The sequence below is a fragment of the Schistocerca cancellata genome, chromosome 4 (assembly GCF_023864275.1).
Source record: "Schistocerca cancellata isolate TAMUIC-IGC-003103 chromosome 4, iqSchCanc2.1, whole genome shotgun sequence".
NCBI classification, from domain to species: domain Eukaryota; kingdom Metazoa; phylum Arthropoda; class Insecta; order Orthoptera; family Acrididae; genus Schistocerca; species Schistocerca cancellata.
Window position 1 is genome coordinate 716,519,021 of NC_064629.1, and position 27,944 is coordinate 716,546,964.

A 27,944-nucleotide genomic window follows, 5' to 3' on the forward strand; every position below is an offset into this window, starting at 1 on the left:
GAAGATTATATATGACACACACACACACACACACACACACACACACACACACACACACACACACACACCTTTCTCAGTATAGTAATAAAGAACCAGATGTACAGAGCTATTACAAATGATTGAAGCGATTTCGTAAATTCACTGTAGCTCCATTCATTGACATATGGTCACGACACACTACAGATACGTAGAAAAACTCATGAAGTTTTGTTCGGCTGAAGCCGCACTTCAGGTTTCTGCCCCCAGAGCGCTTGAGAGCGCAGTGAGACAAAATGGCGACAGCAGCCGAGAAAGCGTATGTCGTGCTTGAAATGCACTCACATCCGTCAGTCATAACAGTGCAACGACACTTCAGGACGAAATTCAACGAAGATCGACCAACTGCTAACTCCATTCGGCGATGGTATGCGCAGTTTAAAGCTTCTGGATGCCTCTGTAAGTGGAAATCAACGGGTCGGCCTGCAGTGAGCGAAGAAACGGTTGAACGCGTGTGGGCAAGTTTCACGCGTAGTGATATGAAAGATTCAGTGTTTAAACCTCATCTACCAAGAAACGTGCCAGAACTGCGAGCTCGCATCAACAATGCTTTCGAACTCATTGATGGGGACATGCTGCGCCGAGTGTGAGAGGAACTTGATTATCGGCTTGATGTCTGCCGAATCACTAAAGGGGCACATATCGAACATTTGTGAATGCCTAAAAAAACTTTTTGAGTTTTTGTATGTGTGTGCAAAGCATTGTGAAAATATCTCAAATAATAAAGTTATTGTAGAGCTGTGAAATCGCTTCAATCATTTGTAATAACCCTGTATAACATAGAACTTTCATTAAAATGAAAGTACTTTACTACCTACCATTGTCTGGCACCGGTAGAGTAATGTCACTGTGTTATCGTAAGAATGACACATACATATTTCCTTTATGCATGCTAAGAGGGTCATCACGTATTATAAGCTCTATATCTGAATGACTTAGAGTTTATTTCACAGATATTTACTTATCATTCTATTTTCACAACTGTTGTAGGTATCCCTTCTACTTTGATGCACTTTTCACAACACTTCTGTAAGTCCTTGAATACATAGCACAATCCATTATTCTTCAGGTCCTTTAGATTCAAATGCTGTCTTGAACACTTGCAAACTTATCAAATAAATGCCCCTAAAAAGTGTTTTTCCAAGATTACCGTTAAGAGGTGGATGTGGTACTATGCATTGTGTAAAGTCTTCATTCATTCATTCATTCATTCATTCATCCATTATATATAGGATGAAAACAGGGTGTGGGACATAATGTGTTACTGCCAACCAAATTATATGGCATGTTGCTACCAACTAATACTATACATAAAACATTCCACTATCAAACTATGAGCTTTTAAGACATGTAACTATCAAGAAAATATTGTAAAAACAACTTTGATCCCCTCCCAACGTCCATGAATTTCATCTTTGACAGCCATAGTTAGTTTTACATTGTGTTGTGCAGATATAACTTTCCTCTGTCATGGACTACAACTTTTACAAGTATATTTGTACCCCACAACCCACCTTAAAGTTTGCAGCAGAGGGTACAAAGTGTGCTTTAATCATTTCCTTCTTTTCTATTCCATATGTAGATGGCATGGTTGATAGCCAGTTGTCAATACCCCTCTGTTTAAGATCTCATTTCTGTAACTTTCCTGTAGTGGTCTTTATGCAAGTGTTAGAGAAGGAAATATGTTTATTGATTGACATCAGAATGTGGTCTCTCAGAATTTTGAGACTAAGGCAGTCTGTGTTGCACAATAACATAGCACCTACTGTAGTTTATTGAGTATTAAAATTGTTTTCACTCTGATTAAACAAACCTCTGATGATGGATTGAGTACATCTTATTTCAATCTTCATCACCTACAGTAATGCAACTCGGTGAGGCTGATGAACAGTACCCAAGGATTGATGACTCCTTCGTGAGTGAAATGCTGTTCTGTGAGATTCTTCCAGGAAATCTCCGTTTGGTACCTGGACTTCCCATGCCAAAATCAGTATGATAATTACACGTTAAATTCATCCAGCATCTTATTGCTGACCACATTGTCAAGTGGTGTTAGATTTTTTTTCTAATTATCTGAGCAGTTAACAGCAAATATTTAACTCTGGGAACATGAATGTGAAGAATTTAGTAGTAGTAGTAGTAGTAGTAGGTAGTAGTAGTTTATTTGTCCAGAAACAATATACACTGCATAGATTTTGTCAGAAAATACTACACACACACACACACACACACACACACACACACACACACACACACACACACAGTAATTTGCAAGTGTGCATAGTGCCCTGCACAATATCGCATTCAAAATTGCACATACAACTTTAATTAATTACAGAAATGTATGCAAAATTTGATATGTAGCATGTAGATGACATTTACATGCAAATATGATCTGAGTTATAACACTTTTATTTAAAATACCCATTCACATAAAAGCCAACCCTTGATTAGAGATACTGTTGACATACATTGCATGAGAAGTTACTTGCTACAAGTTTATTGCAGGTATTCATTTACAATATGATAGCAATTGGTCATAAAAAATTTGAATACTGCTTCTTAAAATGAAGACAATTTTTTAATTAATTAATTTTTTTTTTTTTTTGTGACAGAAATTTGATGTACAATTAAGTGCTCTGAATGTCGGTCTGTTTGGTTCTGTGCTAAAGTCTTGTTCAACTGTTTTGTGTGGATGACATTGCACATTCTTGATGAAGATTTGAGTTAATTTTGAAACTGCCATAGTACCTTTTTATATTAATTACACTGTTTTGTATATATAGACATGGCATGGGTGAAATATTTAGCTGTTGAAATAATTGTTTGGAGGGTGTTAACCTTGAACTACTGGTAATTCTCATTTTTTGTATAGTGAAGATGGTTTTTAAGGTTTGTTCTGTTGTGACCCCCAGAAAGTGAGGCCATAGGATATAGCAAAATGGATGTAAGCAAAGTAGACAATTCTGCTATATTGTCAACTACACACAGTACTAACTACTATGCAATGCAAGAAGAGCTTAGCTCATTAGTAAGACAGACGTTTGCTTCATTGATTTGTGTATGGGATCTTGTGGCTACATCGAATGTACAGTAATATGTTGGAAATCATTTAACACATTGTTGCTGTTATAATACATCCTTTATTTCTTACATTTATAATACAGATTACTGGTATGTTATTTTTAGTATTCGTTCAGTTGTTACAATGCTACTATGGTGATAATGCATAATACTGATACATTATTGTTGGTAATGGTACATTATTATTTACCAAAAATATCTTTCAGGATACAGAATTGGTCAGTTAGATATGCCCTCACTGCAACTTGAATCCTGTAACATTATTGATTGACTATATGTTATTTGATAACTTTCTAAATATCTTTTTTGAAGATGCACATCTTCATTTTGGCAGAGCTCAGTTTTTGCACAGTTCATATGGAGACCCATTGTTTGTCTTTTATTGTGGATATGTGACCTCCATTTTTGAGGACGAGTGAGATTTTCAGTTGTCCACTGCTTCAGTAGAAGGATTTGCAGTTTTTTTTTAAAGAGTAGTTTGCAAGATTTTGTGGTTGTGATACCTCTGTTATTCATATGATTCTTTTTGTATTCTGAATAGCTTAATACTGTTTGGGAAAGCTCTCCAGAAAACGACTCTATACATAAGAAGTGACTGAGCATTTTCATAGTACATGGTCTTTACTGCAACAGCTTTCAAGGATCCTCGTCATGTAGCAGGATGTGCTCAAATTTTTTTTGTGAGGTTGTCAATATGAGTTCGCACCTGACATTATACTGGCTCCTGATCCCAAGAAACGTTGACAAGTCAGCTGGTTACAGCTTTGTTTGACAACTGGATATTTATAGTTTATGGGACATTTTCCATGACATTAAGGAAATAGAGTTACAGTTTTTCCATCATTTGTGATCAGTTAGTTTCATGTGAACCATTCTGCTATATTATCCATTGTCTTTGTTTTTGTATAGTAAGTTCTCTATCTTTGCACTGATGAGAAAGGTTGTAGCATCAGCAAACTGATCAATATTTTGACAATATATGTTTGTTTGCAGGCCATTTGCACGTAAGAGGAACAGCACTGCTCCCAGTACTTATCCTTGGAACATCACGTTTCATATCTTGGTAAGCTGAGTAACGGTTTGTAATTTTGTTGCATGCAATATGTTGTATTTCCATGTTTGTTAATGTCTGCAAAGGTGTGTCTTTGATGCCTAGTTGATTTTTATTTTCGTAGTAATGCCTCATGACCTATAATACTGAATGCTTTTAACAAACTCAGGCATACACCAATAATACAAGGTTATTCTAAATGATGGACCCATTTTCAAAAGTTCGTATTTATTCAAGCACAAATCCAAAATGAACATGCCTTATACCAATGAAAAGAGGAAGTGTCAAAGTTTTTTTCCATAATGTTTTATGTCAATTTAATAAATGTAATAATTAATAAATATTTGCAATTAATTAGTTTTTAATAATTATTTAATAATTAGAAATGTGATATTGTTATAAATGTTCAATGTGGCCTCCGTTGGCTGCACGGTGAACATAGACGCTGTAGTCGAACTTGTCCCACACATGCGAAAGCGTATCTGCTGTTACTGAATGTGCGGCTGCAGTGGTCCAGTTCCACAGATCATTCATAGTGGTTGGTAAGTAGCTTCCTTCACATAACCCCACAAGAGATAGTTGCAGGGTGTGAGGTCAGGAGATCTTGGTGCCCAGAAGTGCAGAGCCAGGTTCCAAAGTCCCCTGTGACCGATAGAGCACTGAGGAAGGGAGTCATTCAAAGCCTCGTACAACAATGTGCCAATGGGGCGCAGCTCCATCCTGTTGGAAAATGAAGTCATGGGAATCTTTCATAACTTGAGGAAACGGCCATTGTTCCAACATGTCCAAGTATGTGATACCCATTACAGTTCTTTCTACAAAGGAAAATGGTCCATAAAACTTTGTATGGGATACAGCACAGATCTTCAATAAGTCTCTTTGTGTTGCAATGGTGAATGTGGATTTTCCAAACCCCATATGTGAACATTGTGTCTGCTGACTTTTCGACTAAGGCGGAACATCGCTTCATCATCAAAAATTACACACTGTAGAAATGCTTCATTCTCAATCTTTGATAGCACATAACCACAAAATGCAAGACGCTTCCCATTGTAATTGGTTTTGAGATCCTGCACAAGTTGTAATCAGTAGGGCCTGTACAGCAAACACCATCTCAGAACTTTCCATACAGTTCGTTGGAATATTCAAAATTCTTGACTGGCTTTATTGGTAGACTTATTTGGACTGCGCACAAAACTTTCTTCACTCTGTCGGACAACATCCTCTGACACACGCAGTCAACCTGTGCTTCTTCCTTTGCATACGTTCCCGGTTTGTTTAAATTGCTTAAACCAATGGCTAATGCTTTTGCCAGTTGGTGGTTGAACACCAAATTTAGTACCCCTGCCGCCACCAGACAGACAGACCCCCATGATGGGGATTCTGCACAGCTAATTGGCGTTTACATATGTCTGTTGTGCACTTGGACACCTCTCTCTGAAGCATTGATGCGGTTGTGCAAGACATTGACACTCTGCTGGCGCTGCTATCCCCCTATCAACAGATCCCCTCATTGTTGATCAGTACTGTGGTCAACCAAGGATGTAGCAGTCACTGTCCAGGACTGCAACGATCTAAAAGATACCCTTCACAGACCAACCTTATCACTTATAAGCGTCTCCATGCTAAGACCCACTATCTTTTTAAGTAGAGTAAAAAGGAATGCTGGGAGTGCTATGTTTCCTCCTTTGGTACATACCCTTCTTCCTCGCAGGTTTGGTCCAAGCAACGATTTTTGCATCTGCTGCAGCTCCCACTCAGTAGCATCTGCTGAATGCCAGGTCCAAGGCACCATCCGATGGACCTTTGCGTGGGCCCTTTCCCATGGCTTCCAGTTTTCTCCCTCCAAAACACGGGTTATGCATTTTTGCCTTAGACCTACAGTACACCCTGATACAGAGCTTTATTTAGGCAACCAGCCCCTAGATGTTGTAGCAAAGTTCCATTTCTTGGGCCTTATTTCTGATAAAAACTGATGCGTCTGCCCCATATTCGCCACCTGAAGACTACAGGCATCCGGAAACCTATGCTCTCCACCTCCTGGCACACACATCTTGGATTGATGACCATGCTACTCTTCGCCATCCTTACCATACTCAGGTTTTGTCCAGACTAAATTACAATTGTCAGGTTTATGGCTCAGCTGCTTCTTCGCGTCTGAAACTGCTTGACCCTGTTCAAAATTATTGGGTGTGTACAGTTGTCGGAGCCTTCTGCGTTAGTCCCGTCCAATAGCCTCCTCACAGAAGTGCGGCTTCTCCCTCTACAAATAAGACAGAGCAAACCCCTGGTTTCTTACACAATCGCCATTCAGATTCCCTGACCATCCCATGTACCCCATCCTCTTTGCAGCCGGGGTGGATGTCTCCCTCCTGATACCTACTGTTGGATGGGATTGCCATAGACTAACACAAAGTATTTACAGAGAATGTAAAAACTGGTAGAAGCAAATATTGGGGAAGACCAGTTTGGACTATGGAGAAATGTAGGAACACATGAGGCAATACTGACCCTGCGACTTGCCTTATAAGATACTTAAAGGAAAGGCAAACCTGTGTTTACAGCATGTGTCGACTTAGAGAAAGCTTTGGGCAATGTTGACTGGAATACTCTGTCAAATTCTGACAGTGGCAGGGGTAAAATATAGGGAGCAAAGGCTGTTTATAATTTGTACAGAAAGCAGATAGCAGTTATAAGACTCAAGGGGCACAAAATGGAAGCAGTGGTTGAGAAGGGAGTGAGACATGGTTGAGTCTGTCCCCAATGTTATTCAATCTGTATTGAGCAAGCAGTAAAAGAAAGAACAATTCTCATACAGTTAGTATCTGCCAATGTCCCGTATCAGTCATTGGAATCTTTGTGCTCTGAATTTCAGGATATTTTTGTGGAAGGCCTAGAATGTACCACAAACTTTAAAGCCCACATAACCTTGAAGCAGTCTGCTCAGCCTAGATTTTTTCATGCTCAGCCAGTTCAGATAGCCCTCCACTTCCTAGTCAAGGTGGAGTTAGACTGGCTTGCATCTCTCGGGATTGTGCTTCAGAATTTACAATCTGCGGTCAACACATACCCATTGCCACATTCAGAGGAGCTGTTCCCATGCTTAGCAGGGTGTCAGTTTTTCTGTAAACTTGATCTTTCTGAAGTGTATCATCAGTAACCCCTCGATGACGAGCCCATGGTGTAACAGTTCTTAATATACCTTTCAGCCAGTATGAACACCAATGTTTAGCGTTTGGTGTGGCAAGTACCCCTAAAATTTTTAGTGCCACCTGGAGCAGGTCATATAGACTATTCTGCAATGTTTCAACTACCAGTATGACATTATCATTACCAGACATACTAGGAGTGACCACCTGCACGATCTGCAGGCCCTTTTTGAAAACTTCGGGCCATGGGTCTGTGATGCATTCTACAGAAGTCTAAATTTTTTCAATCGTATCTTGAGTATCTGGGCCACATCACATCACGGCAGGGTGTCTAACCCCTGGTGAGTCTGGTTAGGGCCATTACAGACCTGCTGCATCCCTCACCTTGCAAAAACTGCAGGCTTTCTTGGGTAAAATTGCCTGTCACCACCAGTTATCTACCATCTTCGCTGCTAGGGTGCTGGTCTCCCGCGTGTGACTAGGCCTTTCCTACAATGAAGGATTGCCTCAGGTTGGCACCGTGTCTAGCTACTTTTGATCCTAGCAAAACATTGATTTTGGCTATGGACACCTGACAATATGGCGTGGGGCTAGTCCTTGTCAATCAGAATACAGGTGGCTCAGAACAGCCACTGACATTTGAATCCAAAACTCTCACTCCAGCACAGGTCCATTACTCTATAGTGAAGAAGGAAGCTCTGGCCATTGTGTATGCAGTCATCAAATTTCACATGTTCTTGTATGGCACCAAATTCCAACTCATTACAGAACACAAGACATTAGTTTAGTTATTCAGTCTATCTGCATGGGTCCGCGATAAGGCAGTCCACAGGTTGGCATTGTTCCTCTCCAAATACTGCTACGACATCCATTTTCACCACACAGGACACCATGCCAAGATGGACACCTTACCCAGTCTGCCCGTCAGTCTGGACCCTGAGTTAGATAGAGAGGAGCTTATGTGTTTCCATTTGAATGTTGTCTCCCTCCAGGTGGTAGACAGCTTTTCGATCACTAGTACCAGCATCACCAGGCCATAGTGTCTGACCCCATTCTCAAGCTTGTCATCCACCTCATCCAACACCGTTCGTTGTCTTGACTTCTGGACTGCACTTCCGATCAACTTTGTAACTATTTTGTCTTGTACCATAGTCTCTGTCTTAGCCAAAATCCTTCTGCTGTCCACGGATGATGCTGCTCCCAGGGTGGTCATTCCCAGGAGCTTGTGGTGGGAGCTCTTACAACTGTTGCATCGGGGTCACTGGTGGGTTTCCCACACCAAAGCCTTGGCTCACATACACGTGTACTGGTCTGGCATTGAATGGTGGCTGGAGCATTTGATGGCTGCATTTCCCCAGTGTGCTAGTCAGAAGGTGGCTCCCAAGGCTTTGTTTTCCCCATGGCCTCCAGCAACCAGCCCTGGGAATGCCTCCATGAGGATTTTACGGCTCAGTTTCTGAATGTGTTTTGGCTGATAGTCACTGATGTGTGTTCACGTTTTCCATATGTGGTCCGGTGTTTCTTGGCCACTACTGGGATTGCTGTTCAGGTTTTTAAAAGGCCCTGTCAAGCTTCTTCACAGGTGCCAGCTGCAGACACACTGCTCCACGTCATCCACTGTTCCATGCTTTCCATCAGGGATAACAGTCTTAGCATGTGGTTTTGATTGGTTACTGGCAAACATCATGTGTTGGAATGGCCTCCATGTCTAAACTATCTGGATGGGAGACCAGGTGGTCACCCATCAACCCCACCTGGCTGCACCACTACCTTTGCTCCTTCGCTGGTGCCCCGGTCACTTGGTGCTTCCTATATACCAAGTTTTAGCCTCACTTTCTGCCTGAGTCAGTGCCATCCAATGGGCCTTAAACATCACAGCCTCTGGCAGGGGATATGGTGCTGACACCCCCCCCCCCCTCCTCCCAGCTGACACTCACACCCCTCACCTGTTCAATGTCTGCTATGTGGCCTCAGTCTGCAACAAAGTCACCTCCACCTTCCCCACCACTGTCGGACGTTGTCTCATATCCTGGTTTTGATTGCCCATCACCAGTCCTGTCATCTCGTGCTCCTGCAAGGGAGCATTGGGGCACTCTTCATGCTGGCCACTTTCGTTCATATTCTAAGGTCTCTGCCAACCAGAAGTTGCTCTCCCCTCTCCCATCTTGGCTCACAGATGTCCAGGAATGTTGGATCCATCTCCACAACTTGGCCTCGGGAATCGGTGATGCTTCATCCTCAGCAGGTGCAGTGACCCGCATAATGTTCCACACCTGCAATCCTGGTGTGCAGCTGTATGGCACACGACAGAGGCTGCACAATGCCAGCACCAATAGGTGATTCCACTCTTGGATGCACTTACAGTGTTTCTGTAGTGCACCCTACCAGGTGGCTTATAGCTTACAGAGTTGGGCACAGCCAGCCTTGCTCTGTCTGATGTTTACTTCAGCCAGTGTAAGTAGGGCTATGCTGTGTTTATCATAAGAATGACCAGTACAGTCAAGTATGATCACAAGGATATGTTTTATGCTGTGTTACAGGCACATAGACTGAGCAATAAAACGGGACAACAGCTTTACCGTCACATTAAACTTGGGACAGTGGTCCAACTAACATGTAATGATGTGAGCAGTTGCAGTTCAAGTGTAAAAAGAGACAAGCAAAGAAACAATATAGCATTGAATGTCATTTAATTTTTTAAAGAGAATGAAATAATATTCAGCAAAACTCCAGCACTGCCGCGCGCTTTTTAGGTGACCAGACGGAAAGCATAAAACGGTCTCTTTCTCACCTGACATAGTATTCTAATTACAAACAAGAGTGATGAAAATTTCTAACTTAAGCACAGGGTAATTTTTCTGAGTGTGCTGCAAAAGCATACTCCAGGGATGTCACCGTACTGTTGAATACTGAAGCCACTGGAGGTATTAATGACAGTCAATCATCTCGTAATGTAGCTCCTTCGTTATCCGAATCAGAGAGATACATTTCAGTTTTGAAAGTTTCACCTGCTACGTTGATAATAAGCCTATCAACAACAGAATCCACAAAGATGAGCCGTTCTATATTGCACCAGCATTTGGCAATGAGACTGAAAAACCTGCCTTTTTTAGTTCCAGTGCGTCTGGCAGCTAAACAGTCTTGTTACTTCTCAGCTCAAGTCTTGTAACTTGGCTCCAGACCAGTTCTGTTTGATTCATATTTTAATAGTACAATGGAAAACGTAAAAATGCATATTAAGTATTTCGTAAAATATCGATAATTAAGAATTTATATTTGAAATGAAAACAGTAATTTCATGTACAATATGTAATTAGAAGCAAGATGATGTGCATTGTTCATTAAAAAAAATCACAATGAATTTTATAGTTATGAAATGTAGGTATTTCAAATTGAAAGAGAAGAAACAATGACTCTGACAAGATTTGAACTAGCAAACACGAACTGTAATACTTTTTACAGTCTATTACGCTGCCGACTCTGCTATAGAATCAGTATGTGTTTGTGTCTCAACGGTATCTAATACAGCCCCTTCGTAAACTTCAAAGCCAACTATCTCTGTAAATTTATGAAAAACATTAAGAACAACCTATTTCTCGGCATTTTTAACCGTGCTCGAGATGCATTGTTTCACTACAGAACAGGTACCAAACTCAACCGTTTCCATACTGTGCAATAACAGCGTGACAATCTGAGCACAACAGTGTGTACACAATTTTTTAAATATAAACTACATAACTAAAGCATGATTAAGAAAAACGTTGATGGGTGTTAATACATTTGAATATCATAGTTTCATTTAACATAACTTAGTAATAATATATCTAATACATAAGTAGAATCTATTTCAAAGAGTGCAACACCAGTGTACATGCACTACGGTTTCTGAGCAATCATTGTGTTTGTGTTTGTTTACATCAGGTTTATTCTTATGATGACTGAAGTATAGTTGCGCAGCCACTCTGTGGCAAGTGTTTTTTTTTCTGTACCAAAATACTTGAAGTAATAAAGTATTGTTCACTATTATCTGTGTGTTCTTGTAGCTTGAACAGTTTTTTATATTTTACATTCTTTGTTTTTTATTTTTAGTTTGCCATTTTACGTAGATGTATTTTGTTTATAATAAATAACTCATTGTTATGATATAAAATAATTACCATGATGATAATGTGTAAAGAAATGCTTAAAACATAATGTTTTTTGTGCCATCCACATAAGATGTATGAAATTTCTTCATGTAATATACATGATGGAGAAGACAATATGAAACAAAATTCAGCGGGATTTCAAATTGTCATCGGTGATCATCTGAGTATCCCGATTTGTATCGAGCATATTTCAGTATATTGGTAAGTCTTCATGAGGACAATTGATTACATACTAGTGACTGCAGCTTGATTCTGTTGTTTGTCAAGTGGAGATTGGCATCGTAATCAGTCAACAGAAATAGGTCTGAAAATCTTCTCACAAAGTTTTTCCAATATTAGAAGCCACATGTGGTCCACAGCTGTACCAGTGCCATTGATCCCTTAGGCATCACCAGATGTTCCTTGTTCTCAGGTGTGTTACTCAACAGTTTGTCACACTGGCCACTCATCTTTTCTTAGTTAAAAACTAATGATAAGTTTGAATTGAGAATCCGAGAATCTCTATTAGAAGTCCCAAATGACATTGTGCCACTGTCGAATTGTGGTAAACAAATGGTTTTTGGGCAGGTCCTAAGATGTTTGGAAGATGTTTTCTTTCCAGCTGAGGGAGAAAAAACTGTATTATTGTTAGATTCTTGTAGTGGTCATTGTGAAAGAACTGTTCTGAGTATCACAACCCAGGACAAAACACTTGTTCATCTGGTGATTCCAAAGACTTGGTGTCACAGGTATAGCTGTGGGACGTATGCAGCTTTCAATGTTTCTAGACTTTCAGACCTAGATCTGTTCACTGATTATGATGTTAATCTCCACTTGAGAAACAATATTATAAATCTGCAGTCATTAGTATGTAACCAATTCTCTTTGCCAAGGCTAACTAGTGTACTGAAATATGCCGCGACACAAATCAGGATATTTAGGGGATTCAAGTGACAATTTTGAAATCCTGTTCAATTTTGTTTTATATTGTCTTCTCCACCGTGTTTATTACATGAAGAAATTTTATTCATTTTGTGTGTATAGTGTAAAAAAAAATTCTGTGTTTTAAGTTTTCTACACAGGTTGTTGTTATTGTAATTATTTTCTACCATAATAAGAAGTTACTCATGATTTTCAGCTAACAACAACACGTACGTAAAATGGAAAAAAGAAAACAAAAGAAGGAATGTAAAACATAAAATAACAATTTAGAACATAAAACAAATACAAGTAAAATAAATAATTAGAATAGTAATGAACATTTAGATATTTGAATTAGGTATGTTGAAAATACTGAGATAGTCATTATGTACAGCTTATTTTCCAAAAACAGTATTTCAGAAACTGGCTTTTTCACAGGGTTATATGTGGTTTGAAAACTTCTTTATGTTTGCAACAAAAGTTTCCTGTTTTCACCATTAATTGATTAATGGTGGTGGGTATTTTGCAGAATTTCACAATATTCCAAAAGCTAATTATACAGTTTTGGAGAACATTAATTACATATCAACTTGTATATGAAGACACTGTTTTTTGTATATCATTATTCTGAAGATATTTCCCCTAAACCTAAAATGCCAACTTAACCTTTCTGCGTGTGTTTTATTCTTTAAAAGTGAACCTGTGTACAAACAAAAGTGTTCATATTGTACAATTTTGTTTTGAAAATGCATTTTCCCACGTGTCTTTTGCTAATATTTTAATAAACATAGTCACCTTTCTATGTTGTAGTGCTTTTCATATTCCCCGGGTTTTTTAATATCTTTGGTGTAGAACAATTTATATGTGTTACTAATGTGTTGTGATCTGAAAGACCTAAATGTACATTTATAGCCTCAGCGACACAATACTCAATATTTGTGAAGATGTTTTCTAATGGGGAGGATGACAACTGTTACTCTATTAACGTCTGAAAAGAGTGGTTTCATGTGAAAATTGCTTATAGCGTTCAAAAGTTTCCTTTTTTTCTTTATTTTCAGTGAACAAGTAACATTAAAATCATCACATAATAATAATTTCACTTCATTCTTATAGAAAGTGTTTAATTCTGCTTCCATGTTTTTAAAAAGATGTTTTTATACCCAGTGGTGATCTATATATCGATAAGGACATTTAGTTTGTTTCTTTTATCCTCCCTTTTTCTGTTTATAGCATGATTCAAAATGGTTTTTCAATATTCAAATTGTCTTCTTCTGTTTTTACTTTGAATTCTAATACAACTCTTGTGTAAATGCATATACTCCACCATTTTTAAACTCATTGTGGCACTAATGAGATGCTAATTTAAAATTGCTTGTATGCTGTCCAGACACATTAATGTGAAGACAAAAACCTGAGTAACCACCTTTTTCAGTGCAGATGGCTGTAAGACATGCAGGAAGAGTGTCAGTAAGGTTCTGGAAGTTACCGACAGGGCTATGGAGCCATGTCAACTTTAGTGCCGAGGCCAGCTGCACTAGGTTTCTTGGTTAAGGATCCATGGTGTGAACATGCTGATCAAGGTGGTACCACATATTCTTGATTCGGTTTAAATCTGGGCAGTTTTTAGTGTAGGCGAGTGCAGTGAACTCCCTCTGGTGCTTTTTGAGCAATGCACACACACTGCCAGCTGTGTTACACAATGCATTGTTCTGCTACTAGATACCATCATGCCGAGGCAAAACACAACTGCAATTAAGAGTGGACATGGTCCCCAAGGATAAATGAATACTTGTATTGATACATTGTGCCTTCCAGAATGACGAGAGGATGCCACTAAAACATTCCTCAGACCATAATACTCTCTCCTCCAGCCAAGACCATACTGACAATTGTTACAGGGCTGAACACATAAACGGCCATCTGTCCAGTGGAGAAGGGAATGTGATTCATCTGAAAAGGCCACTTGTTGCCACTCAGTGGAAGGAGAGTTGCGACACAGGCATGCAAATTCCAGCCTTCATAATTGACAACCAGCAGCCAGTGTGGGTGTATGAACCAGAAGGCCTGTACGTAGCAATGTTCACAGAGTTGTTATTGAGGAGACACTGTTGGTAGCCCCTTAGTTCATCTGAGCTGTCAGTTGCTGAACAGTAGCACTTTCATTCATCCATACACATCTCTGTAGCCATAATTCACCCTTTCATCTATGGCATGTGATGCATTACAGTTACATCAAAGCTGGTTTTGGGCAGTGCCATTTTGCCATACTTAGTATACTTTAACCACTGTGACATGCAAACAGTTTACACACATAGCTGTTTTGGAAATGCTTACACCCTTGTCTCAAAAGCCAATGATCATGCTTTTTGAACGTCAGATATGCATTATGGTTGCAGTTTTGCGCTCTCCCCCTCTCAACATGCTTTATATACCCTCCATTACTAATGCTGCCATCTGAGAATGGTTATTGCATGCTGATATCAAACATAGGTGGTGGTTACATTAATGTGACTGGATAGTGTGTGTGTGTGTGTGTGTGTGTGTGTGTGTGTGTTGGTTCATAAACCTGGTATCAGTGTTCACATAAACAATTGAGAGAGAGAGAGAGAGAGAGAGAGAGAGAGAGAACTGCAAAGTTATTCATAGCTGCTTCTAAATCTAACACTTTGTTCTTGAGGTACTAAATATTCAGAGGCATTATCCTGTTTTGCAAGTATTTTTACTTTTGCCATTAGCTGATAATGTATTGCTTTTTCCTGGTTCCTGTCACTTATTTGTCAGTTTGCAGGCTGCCTTGTCACACTCCCCCCACCCTTGGTTTGAAGCCATAAGAATCTTAGAATGTTTTTTAAGGGAAGTTGATATACTTGGCCTTTGGCTCCTTGTTCAGTAATTTTATGCTGCTGCTGCAACTGTTGTTGGTGGTTCTGCTGCTGCTGTTATTTTTGCCGTTGTTGGGGCTGCTACTTTTGGTTATTTGCCAAATTGTCAAAAATATCTTAAAAAGCAAAGAGCTTATTTAAAACCAATTAGTGGACCAAAATGAACTCTTTGCATTAGTGTTGATTATGAGTGCAGTAAAACAAACATGACAGATATGGAACTATTAGATTCTGTATCAAGTAGGTGGAGTGTCATTTCAAATCGAAAGAAGGGCCACAGGTCATACGTGCAGAATCACATAGCTTTTTTTTTTTTTTTACAGAAACTGTAGCACTGAGAATGTAAAATACTGTTTGTTTCATTTGGTCTTGATCTAGATCCGGAAGCATGTAGGTAATGGAACCCACACTAGTGCTAAATTTCTTAACTTCTTGAAAGCATTCGGTATAGTTCTTCACTGTCACACAAAACACATGTGAATAGAATATCAGAACAAATATGACATCTAGAGTTTCTTAATAGTGTAAAATTATTTTTATAAATTGCTTGGCAGACCACTAGCTGGTTACAAACTCATAGACTGGAAAAAGAATAATTTAAATTAGAAATGAAATGGGTGTGCAAAGATTACTCAGACAATAAAGTAACACTGAAAGAAATGGCACAAATACATTCGAAGGATGGCAGATGAGTGGATATCTAAACTAATATGTAAGTATACACCTTAAGGGGAAAGAAATTTTGGATGTCATAAGAAGAGATTGAAAGATCAGTTGCATTATACTTGAAATTTGAACATGCAATGATGCCTAAACCAGAACTGCATGTAACGGTGGTGGTGGTGGTGGTGATTAATCATTTGTATATGAGAAGCACACATCATTAAAAATTGTTATGGGAAGTGGGGGAGGGGGGGGGAGAGAGAGAGAGAGAGAGAGAGAGAGAGAGAGAGAGAGAGAGAGGGGGGGGGGGGGGGGGTGAACAATTTGTGACAGAGCAGAACAGAAATTCTTAACAAGTTCCAGTGAGAGACATTACAATATAGGAATTGTGTATTGTGATGAACATTAACCTTAAAATCCCGAGAGCCAGTTTTCAGTATGAGTCAGTAAATGTATACTTTCTCCAGTGTACATTTCGTGCAATCACCATGAGAGTAAAATCAGAGGATCTCACCTCATACAGAGGAGTGACTACAGTTATTCACCTGTTCCATCTGCCAGTGAATGAGAATGATTCTGGTATACTCCATATCCTCTGCCACATATACAATGGATTGAAGATAGCTGCAGCCAGAGCATTAATAGGTGAGGTAATTGTGCTACTTCCAAAATCAAATACAAAATTCTTTTTCAGAGCCGACCTACCCAACTTTCATGTTCTTTGCTTAGGCAGTGCTGACTCACTGTCATGTTGCAAAGGAGATGTGACAAATACAAGTAGTTTGATTCATGTGTATGCTATTACCTTGACCAGTAAGTTAGATGGCAGATTATTCGGAAAAAAATATTGTGTTGTCTAAAATTATAAGGTCACTGACTATAATTGCCACCTGTGTGCAGGTATATTACAGACACTAAGAATTTTATATTACGTAGCAAGCAGTGATGGTAAAATTGAATCTGAAAGCTTTTTAATATGGTTCAGAAATTGGCTAAAATCAATGTTGGTAACATATGGGGTGTTTCTTGCCTCATAGCCTGTACATTGGCTAGCCGCACAGGACTTGTATGCAGGAAGTTGACAATTCAAACCCATGTCCAGCTGTCCTGATTCAGGTTTTCCATGCAATCATGAAGCGGTTACTGCATTGATGATTTCAGCCATAAATAGAAATATTAAAAAAAGGTAGGAAGATTTTTCTGTTTAGCAAAAGTGACAAAAAGCAGATTTCAGAGTACCTGATGGCTCAACACAAAAGTTTTGTCTCAAGTACAGATAGTGTTGAGGATCAGTGGACAAAGTTAAAAACCATCGTACAATATGCGTTAGATGAGTATGTGCCGAGCAAGATCGTAAGAGATGCAAAAGAGCCACTGTGGTACAACACCAGAGTTAGAAAACTGCTGCGGAAGCAAAGGGAACTTCACAGCAAACATAAAACATAGCCAAAGCCTTGCAGACAAACAAAAATTACGCAAAGCAAAATATAGTGTGAGGAGGGCTATGTGAGAGGCGTTCAATGAATTCGAAAGTAAAGCTCTATGTACTGACTCGGCAGAAAATCCTAAGAAATTTTGGTCTTATGTCAAAGCGGTAGGTGGATCAAAACAAAATGTCCAGACACTCTGTGACCAAAATGGTACTGAAACAGAAGATGACAGACTGAAGGCCGAAATACTAAATGTCTTTTTCCAAAGCTGTTTCACAGAGGAAGACTGCACTGTAGTTCCTTCTCTAGATTGTCGCACAGATGACAAAATGGTAGATATCAAAATAGACGACAGAGGGATAGAGAAACAATTAAAATCACTCAAACAAGGAAAGGCTGCTGGACCTGATGGGATACCAGTTCGATTTTACACAGAGTACGCGAAGGAACTTGCCCCCCTTCTTGCAGCGGTGTACCGTATGTCTCTAGAAGAGCGTAGCGTTCCAAAGGTTTGGAAAAGGGCACAGGTCATCCCCGTTTTCAAGAAGGGACGTTGAACAGATGTGCAGAACTATAGACCTATATCTCTAACGTAGATCAGTTGTAGAATTTTGAAACACGTATTATGTTCGATTATAATGATTTTTCTGGAGACTATAAATCCACTCTTTAGGAATCAGCATGGGTTTCGAAAAAGACGATCGTGTGAAACCCAGCTCTCGCTATTCGTCCACGAGACTCAGAGGGCCATAGACACGGGTTCCTAGGTAGATGCCGTGTTTCTTGACTTCCGCAAGGCGTTAGATACAGTTCCCCACAGTCGTTTAGTAAACAAAGTAAGAGCATATGGACTATCAGACCAATTGTGTGATTGGATTGAAGAGTTCCTAGATAACAGAATGCAGCATGTCATTCTCAATGGAGAGAAGTCCTCCGAAGTAAGAGCGATTTCAGGTGCGCCGCAGGGGAGTGTCGTAGGACCGTTGCTATTCACATTATACATAAATGACCTTGTGGATGACATCGAAAGTTCTCTGAGGCTTTTTGTGGATGATGCTGTGGTATATCGAGAGGTTGTAACAATGGAAAATTGTACTGAAATGCAGGAGGATCTGCAGCGAATTGACGCATGGTGCAGGGAATGGCAATTGAATCTCAATGTAGACAAGTGTAATGTGCTGCGAATACATAGAAAGAAAGATCCTTTATCATTTAGCTACAATATAGCAGGTCAGCAACTGGAAGCAGTTAATTCCATAAATTATCTGGGAGTACGCATTAGGAGTGATTTAAAATGGAATGATCATATAAAGTTGATCGTCGGTAAAGCAGATGCCAGACTGAGATTCATTGGAAGAATCCTAAGGAAATGCAATCCGAAAACAAAGGAAGTAGGTTACAGTATGCTTGTTCGCCCACTGCTTGAATACTGCTCAGCAGTGTGGGATCCGTACCAGATAGGGTTGATAGAAGAGAGAGAGAAAATCCAACGGAGAGCAGTGCGCTTCGCTACAGGGTCATTTAGTAATTGCGAAAGCGTTAAGGAGATGATAGATAAACTCCAGTGGAAGGCTCTGCAGGAGAGACGCTCAGTAGCTCGGTACGGGCTTTTGTTGAAGTTTCAAGAACATACCTTCACCGAGGAGTCAAGCAGTATATTGCTCCCTCCTACGTATATCTCGCGAAGCGACCATGAGGATGAGATCAGAGAGATTAGAGCCCACACAGAGGCATCTCGACAATCCTTCTTTCCACGAACAATACGAGACTGGAATAGAAGGGAGAACTGATAGAGATACTCAAGGTACCCTCTGCCACACACCGTCAGGTGGCTTGCGGAGTATGAATGTAGATGTGGATGTAGATTCTCCTAAATCAATTAAGGCAAATGCTGGGATGGTTTCTTTGAAAGGGCATGGCCACTGTCCTCCTCCATCCTTCCGTAATCAAAGCTTGTGCTCCATCTCTAATGACATCATTGTACACTGCATGTTCCCCCCCTGCGGGTCCGGGGATTAGAATAGGCCCGAGGTATTCCTGCCTGTCGTAAGAGGCGACTAAAAGGAGTCCATCCCCCTCACGGGGGTAGTTAGCGCCTGCGTCCGGAGACGGACGATCTTCACGACCTATAATCGTGGTCTTTTTGGTTTTAAACTTCTCGTTTCTTCCTTCCTTTTGTTGGTCCCTTTCTTTGCTCTTCTCCACCTCACTGTCTTCCTTACTCTTTCCCTTGACTTCTCCTTGCCTTCTCATTGCCTTTTTCTCCTTGCCTTCTCATTGCCTTTTTCTCCTTGCCTTCTCATTGACTTTTTCTCCTTGCCTTCTCATTGCCTTTTTCTCCTTGCCTTCTCATTGCCTTTTTCTCCTTGCCTTCTCCTTGCCTTCTCATTGCCTTTTTCTCCTTGCCTTCTCATTGCCTTCTTCTCCTTGCCTTCTCTGGTCTCCGCCTCGGCGTTTGAGACAGTCTGTCCTCTTTCTCCCTCTCTCTCTTCTTTTTCCTCTTCTTCCTTCCTCCCTGTGCGTGTCTGAAGGCCGACCCACGCGTTCGCACGCGTAGCCGGTGACGGGGTAACGCGTAAGTCCCCGCCCTGGGTAGACATGTAAGGCACGCGCGTACCCCCTGGTAAAGGCCAGGCCCGGGGAGGGGTGATTGCCTGAGCTGATACCTTCTGACCATGCCGATTGGTCCCTCCGTCTGTTTCTCGGGAGGTGTGACCTGAGGTGTAAACATTCACCTAAGGCGGGAGTGCCCTCTGAGAGGGTCCCCACAAGGAAGGAGCGCGCCATCGGAGACGCTGGCAATCATGGGGGATTCCTCCGCAATGGATTCTACTCCATCGCTTTCGACTTCGACCCAAAAACGGAAACGTGACCAGCCAACAGTGACAAAAGTACTACCGCCTGCCCCACAGTTCCTCGTAGTTTCTCGCACTGAGGACGGAAAGGATTTTTCCTCTGTCAACCCTTTTGTTATTCAGAAGGGCGTTGATGCCATAGCCGGATCTGTCAAATCTTGTACCAGGTTGCGTAACGGCACCTTATTACTAGAAACTGAGAATGCCTTTCAGGCACAAAAACTGCTTCGGGCCACCCTCCTGTACACGTTCCCTGTCCGGGTGGAGGCCCACCGAACTTTGAATTCGTCTCGTGGTGTAGTGTATACTAGCTCCCTCGACGGATTGACTGACGAGGAGCTTCAATCTTTCCTCGCTGAGCAGGGCGTGACGGCTGTCCATCGGGTCATGAAAAAGGTCAACAACGACCTTGTACCGACCCGGACACTTTTCTTGACCTTCGATAGTGTTAAGCTGCCATCGCGCATCAAGGCGGGCTACGAGGTTATTTCTGTTCGCCCCTATGTCCCGACACCTACGCGCTGCTACCAGTGTCAGCGTTTCAATCACACTCGACAGTCTTGTTCCAATGCGGCTAAATGTGTCACTTGTGGCAGGGATGCCCATGAGGGTGACTGTCCACCTCCGTCTCCTCATTGTGTGAACTGTCAGGGTGACCATGCCGCATCCTCCCGCGACTGTCCTGTCTATAAGGACGAACGTTGCATCCAAGAAATTCGTGTCAAAGAGAAAGTGTCAACCTCGGCTGCTCGGAAGCTATTGGCTAGTAGGAAGCCCACGCTGCTCCCAGCGGGGAAATATAGTACTGTCCTCGCCTCTCCTCGGACTACCCGGGAGGTCGCAACCCAGACATGCGATCTGACCTTCAGCACCACGGTCGTCCGTTCGGCCAGTGCTAAGATCGCGCGGTCGACGTCTCCTCTTCCTCCCATCACACCACAGACACCAGCCACTTCCTCAGCTTCTGCTAAGTCGAAGACACCGAAGTCAGATGCACGGTCCTTCAAGAAGGAACCATCCCGTGCAGACTTCCTCCGTCCCTCGCCCTCCCAGCCTTCGACCGATACTTCCACCAAACGTCCTTCCAAAAAGGCGCATAGGAAGCACAGTTCTCCTTCCCCGCCACGGCGCATCTCTTCTCCTGCGCCACCCAGCGGTTGCCGCCCCAGGCCGTCATCCGTTTCGCCTGGCCGCACCGCCGGTAGCCGTACATCTGGCCGTTCACCGGCGGAGGAAGCTCCCCCTCCCGGCCATCCTCCCGAGATGGCCGATGACCCTATAGACCCCATGGACGATGACTGTCCGCCTACTGATAGCGGCGGCAGTGCTCGCTCGAAGCCAGGCCCTAAGCGGCCTTCGAGGTGACCCCTTCTCTCATCTTCCTTTTCTTACGATGGCACTTATTCACTGGAATATTCGCAGCATTCGCTCCAACCGAGAGGACTTGAAGTTGCTGCTCCGCTTGCATCGTCCGCTCGTCGTAGCCCTCCAGGAAACGAAGCTACGCCCATGCGATCACATTGCCTTGGCACACTACACCTCTGTGCGTTTTGACCTACCCCCTATGGTAGGTATCCCAGCTCATGGAGGGGTTATGTTGCTGGTCCGGGATGATATTTACTACGATCCCATCACGTTGCACACCGGCCTGCAGGCAGTTGCCATCCGCATTACTCTCCCCACTTTTACGTTTTCCTTTTGTACCGTTTACACTCCATCGTCATCTGCCGTTACCAGGGCAGACATGATGCAACTTATTGCTCAGCTACCTGCACCGTTTTTGTTAACTGGAGACTTCAATGCCCACCATCCCCTTTGGGGTTCTCCAGCCTCCTGCCCGAGGGGCTCCTTGTTAGCTGACCTTTTCAACCAGCTCAATCTTGTCTGCCTTAATACTGGCGCCCCTACTTTTCTTTCGGACACATCTCATACCTATTCCCATTTAGACCTCTCTATATGTACTCCCCAACTTGCACGCCGGTTTGAGTGGTATGCACTTGCTGATACATATTCGAGCGACCACTTCCCGTGTGTTATCCATCTCCTGCAGCATACTCCCTCTCCGTGCTCCTCTAGTTGGACCATCTCCAAGGCAGACTGGGGGCTCTTTTCTTCCAGGGCGACCTTTCAGGATCAAACCTTCACAAGCTGCGATCGTCAGGTCGCACACCTCACGGAAGTCATTCTCGCTGCTGCTGAATATTCCATCCCTCACCCTACTTCTTCTCCACGTCGTGTACCGGTCCCCTGGTGGACTGCAGCATGTAGAGACGCTTTACGTGCTCGTCGACGTGCTTTACGCACCTTTAAACGCCACCCTACAGTGGCGAATTGTATTAATTATAAACGATTACGTGCTCAGTGTCGTCGTATTATTAACGAAAGCAAGAAAGCCAGCTGGGCTGCTTTCACAAGCACCTTCAACAGTTTTACTCCTTCTTCTGTTGTCTGGGGTAGCCTGCGCCGGCTATCTGGCACTAAGGTCCACTCCCCAGTTTCTGGCTTGAAGGTCGCGAATGAAGTCCTTGTGGCCCCTGAGGCTGTCTCCAATGCCTTCGGCCGCTTTTTCGCCGAGGTTTCGAGCTCCGCTCATTACCACCCTGCCTTCCTCCCCCGCAAACAGGCAGAGGAGGCTAGGCCACCTGACTTTTGCTCCTCGAATTGTGAAAGTTATAATGCCCCATTCACCATGCGGGAACTCGAAACCGCACTTGGCCGATCACGGTCCTCCGCTCCAGGGCCTGATTCTATTCATATTCAGATGCTGAAGAACCTTTCTCCTGCGGGTAAAGGTTTTCTTCTTCGTACATACAATCGCATCTGGATTGAGGGACATGTTCCCGCATGCTGGCGCGAGTCTATTGTTGTCCCGATTCCTAAGCCGGGGAAGGACAAGCACTTGCCTTCCAGTTATCGACCTATCTCACTTACCAGCTGTGTCTGTAAAGTGATGGAGCGAATGGTTAACTCTCGATTGGTTTGGCTGCTTGAGTCTCGACGCCTACTTACAAATGTACAATGTGGATTTCGTAGGCGCCGCTCTGCTGTTGACCATCTGGTTACCTTGTCGACCTTCATTATGAATAACTTCTTGCGGAAGCGCCCGACCGCGGCTGTGTTCTTTGATTTGGAGAAGGCTTACGACACCTGTTGGAGAGCGGGCATTCTCCGCACCATGCATACATGGGGCCTTCGCGGTCGCCTCCCTCTTTTTATTCGTTCCTTTTTAATGGATCGACAGTTCAGGGTACGTGTGGGTTCTGTCCTGTCCGACACCTTTCGCCAGGAGAATGGGGTGCCACAGGGCTCAGTTTTGAGCGTCGCTCTGTTCGCCATCGCGATCAATCCAATAATGGATTGCCTCCCAGCTGATGTATCAGGCTCCCTTTTTGTGGACGATTTTACCATCTATTGCAGCGCGCAGCGTACACGTGTCCTGGAGCGCTGTCTTCAGCGTTCTCTTGACCGTCTTTACTCCTGGAGTGTCGCCAATGGCTTCCGTTTTTCTGCCGAGAAGACGGTCTGTATTAACTTCTGGCGCTACAAAGAGTTTCTCCCACCGTCCTTACGACTTGGTCCCGTTGCTCTCCCAATCGTGGAGACAACCAAATTTTTAGGCCTTACCTTTGACAGGAAACTTAGCTGGTCTCCACATGTGTCATATTTGGCCGCCCGTTGTACCCGTTCTTTAAATGTCCTCCGTGTTCTCAGTGGTCTGTCGTGGGGAGCGGATCGAACCGTCCTACTTCGTCTATATCGGTCGATCGTCCGCTCCAAGCTGGATTATGGGAGCTTTGTATACTCCTCTGCACGGCCATCCATCTTACGCCGCCTCAACTCCATACAACATCGGGGTTTACGACTTGCGATCGGAGCATTTTATACCAGTCCCGTAGAGAGTCTTCATGCTGACGCTGGCGAATTGCCGCTCACTTACCGGCGCGATATACTGCTTTGTCGGTATGCCTGTCGGCTACTGTCAATGCCCGACCATCCGTCTTATCGTTCCTTTTTTGACGACTCTCTCGACCGTCAATACGGGTTGTATGTCTCTGCCCTGCTACCCCCTGGAGTTCGCTTTCGTCGCCTCCTTCAACACCTTCATTTTTCACTCCCTGCAACCTTTCGAGTGGGCGAGAGCCACACGCCACCTTGGCTCCAGGCTCAGGTCCGCGTTCACCTTGACCTCAGCTCGCTCCCAAAAGAGGTCACCCCCAGTTCGGTCTACCACTCCCGTTTTTTGGAACTTCGTTCGAAGTTCATCACCATGACTTTCATTTATACAGATGGCTCTAAGACCAATGACGGGGTTGGGTGTTCCTTTATAGTCGGGGCACAAAGTTTCCAATACCGGCTCCATGACCATTGTTCGGTCTTCACAGCTGAGCTCTTTGCCCTCTACCAGGCTGTTCTTTACATCTGCCGCCACCGACATTCTGCTTATGTCATCTGCTCAGATTCCCTGAGCGCCATCCAGAGCCTCAGTGATCCGTACCCGGTTCACCCTTTCGTACACCGGATCCAACGCTCCCTTCAGCGGCTGGTGGACGTCGGTCCGCCGGTTAGCTTTATGTGGGTTCCCGGCCATGTCGGTATCCCTGGGAACGAAGCTGCAGATGCCGCGGCCAAGGCTGCGGTCCTCCAGCCTCGGACAGCTTCTTGTTGTGTCCCTTCGTCCGATCTTAGCAGGGTCATTTGTCGGCGCGTTGTGTCGCTGTGGCATGCCGATTGGGCTGCACTTACCGACAACAAGCTTCGGGCCTTAAAACCTCTTCCCGTGGCTTGGACGTCCTCCTCACGCCCTTCTCGGCGGGAGGAGGTCGTTTTAGCAAGGTTAAGGATTGGACACTGCCGGTTCAGCCATCGCCATCTGCTGACGGCTGCGCCGGCGCCGTTCTGCCCATGTGGGCACTTGCTGACGATTAGACACATTTTAATGTCCTGTCCCGATCTTAACCAACTGCGCCTCGATCTTAACCTGCCTATTACTTTCGATGCCGTTTTAGCGGATGACCCACGAGCAGCTGCTCGTGTTCTTTGTTTTATCAATTTGACACACCTTGCTAAGGACATTTGATGAAGTTTTTTAATCCTATGCCTGTCAGTCTGTCTTTTATTGTGTTTTTCCTTTTAGTTGTTGTTGTCAACTTGTGGCTCGCGGTGCATTTTTAGAGTAGTCTGGGCGCTAATGACCATTGAAGTTGTGCGCCCTAAAACCACAAAAAAAAAAAAAAAAAAAAAAAAAAACTGCATGTTCAACACTAATGTCCCTCCCACCTTTACAATCAGCCCATGTACTTCCTCATAGCAAGCATCTGCCATTTTTAGATGATACATCCAAGAAAAATTGCACACATGTAGGCTCTGGATGTTTCTCTTTTGTGCCTACAAAATACATTATTTTATAACCTGCACCTCTGCATTAAATGACTATCAATTTCATAACTACTATGCCTTCCATATGTGGCTCCAGTGGTAAAGCGTGACACTACAAATCCAAAAGATCTTGAGTTCAATCACCAATCAGTTGTTTGAGTTTTACCTGTAACTTATCACTTCTTTCGCCTCTGGCAGTGTTTGTTGATGTGAAAAATGCCGAGGTGCTCTGTGGTTCAGAATAAAACTGGAGTTCATGATATAACTGGCTGAGTAAGTCAGTGCAAAGTTTGGGGGAAGGCCACAGCTATCAGCTCCAGCAGGACCACACCTGCAGTGTTAAGAACATAGGTGGTCTCATTCTGCAAGTTACCACACTCCCATACCTGGTGTCATCATGTAATGTGGTGTTCTTTATACAGGGTGTTACAAAAAGGTACGGCCAAACTTTCAGGAAACATTCCTCACACACAAAGAAAGAAAATATGTTATGTGGACATGTGTCCGGAAACGCTTACTTACCATGTTAGAGCTCATTTTATTACTTCTCTTCAAATCACATTAATCATGGAATGGAAACACACAGCAATAGAAAGCACCAGCATGACTTCAAACACTTTGTTACAGGAAATGTTCAAAATGTCCTCCATTAGCGAGGATACATGCATCCACCCTCTGTCGCATGGAATCCCTGATGTGCTGATGCAGCCCTGGAGAATGGCGTATTGTATCACAGCCGTCCACAATACGAGCACGAAGAGTCTCTACATTTGGTACCGGGGTTGCGTTAACAAGAGCTTTCAAATACCCCCATAAATGAAAGTCAAGAGGGTTGAGGTCAGGAGAGCGTGGAGGCCATGGAATTCGTCCGCCTCTACCAATCCATCGGTCACCAAATCTGTTGTTGAGAAGCGTACGAACGCTTAGACTGAAATGTGCAGGAGCTCCATCATGCATGAACCACATGTTGTGTCGTACTTGTAAAGGCACGTGTTCTAGCAGCACAGGTAGAGTATCCCGTATGAAATCATGGCGGTGAATCGAGGAAGTACAGTACATACTGACGAAACTAAAATGAGCTCTAACATGGAAATGATGCGTTTCCGGACACACGTCCACATAACATCTTTTCTTTATTTGTGTGTGAGGAATGTTTCCTGAAAGTTTGGCCGTATGTTTTTGTAACACCCTGTATACAATAATACCTTGTGGATTTTTCTGACTGCTAGCCTATTTCTAATGAGTTAAGTTTTCAGCTTCATCACTCAAAGTTGTTGTTTTTTTTTTTTTTTTTTTTTTTTTTTTTTTTTTTTTTTTTTAGTTCTCTGTTGAGTTCTTTGTTACTCAGGACTCTTGGTGAGGCACATTAAAGGTGTGTTTGTATCACCTTCTTACAGTCTCTTTCGTACAGTATAGTACATGCATTCAGTAGGATTTTGACTCCAAACTTTGACCAAATTGCTGTTCAGTTCTTTACTGGAAGCATCATTTAGTTCAGAAATATGCATGTGTTTGTGAAATAGCTCATTTTGTTACATATGAGCTACTTAATCTGTTTAATCATACATATAGATGATACATGTATATGTCAAAAACAAATGCAACCGTGTGATCAGTCATGTTCTTTTGACACCTCTGTATGACATATTTTCCTGCTAGCTTCGTATATTGTTACACAACATATGAAGTATTGTCGTACCCAGATAGGTGAAAATAATATCGGGTATGAAAGGCACGCACAATACTTAAAATTACTAGCCACATACCTCTTTGTATAAAATATATTATGTCTTCTCGTCACATCAAATTTGGGTAGAAAATCAGGCATTTAATAGGGAAGAGCAGCAGTAAGCTTCTGGTTAGTTTATACTGAGTTAGAAGACGGAGAATGTTCTACTCAAGGCTAGTGTAATAAAAGAACTTGACTCTCACTCATCTACATCTTCATAGGTACTCTGCAAGCCATCATACAGGAAATGACTGAGGGTACCGTGTGCCACTAATAATTATTTCCTTTCCTGTTCCACTTGCAAATAGAAGAGGAAAAAGTGACTATCTGTCTGCCTTTGTATGTCCCTAATTTCTCACATCATATCTTCATGGTCCTTACACACAGTGTATATTGGCGGCAGTAGTCGTTCAGCAGTCAGCTTCAGGTGCTAGTTCTCTAAATTTTCTCAATAGTGTTTCTCAAAAAGAACATTTCCTTCCCTCCAGGGATTTCTATTTGAGTTCCCGTAGTGTCTCTGTAACGTTTACATGTTGTTCAAACCTACAGGTAACAAATCTGGGAGCCTGCCTCTGAATTGAATTGCTTCGATGTCTTCCTTTAATCCAACCTGGTACGGATCTCAAACACTCAAGCAGTAC

The 27,944-nt window shown here is 42.7% G+C and overlaps 1 protein-coding gene across 1 annotated transcript in view; it reads left to right on the forward strand.

Moving 5' to 3' along the window:
- The window catches only part of LOC126184402 (serine-rich adhesin for platelets-like), a 163,005-nt gene that overhangs the window by 17,874 nt on the left and 117,187 nt on the right, over positions 1-27,944 (forward strand). The window contains exon 2 of the mRNA XM_049926786.1: positions 4,114-4,183. The gene's annotated coding sequence lies outside the window, so the exon portion shown is untranslated. The remainder of the gene's footprint in view (positions 1-4,113; positions 4,184-27,944) is intronic.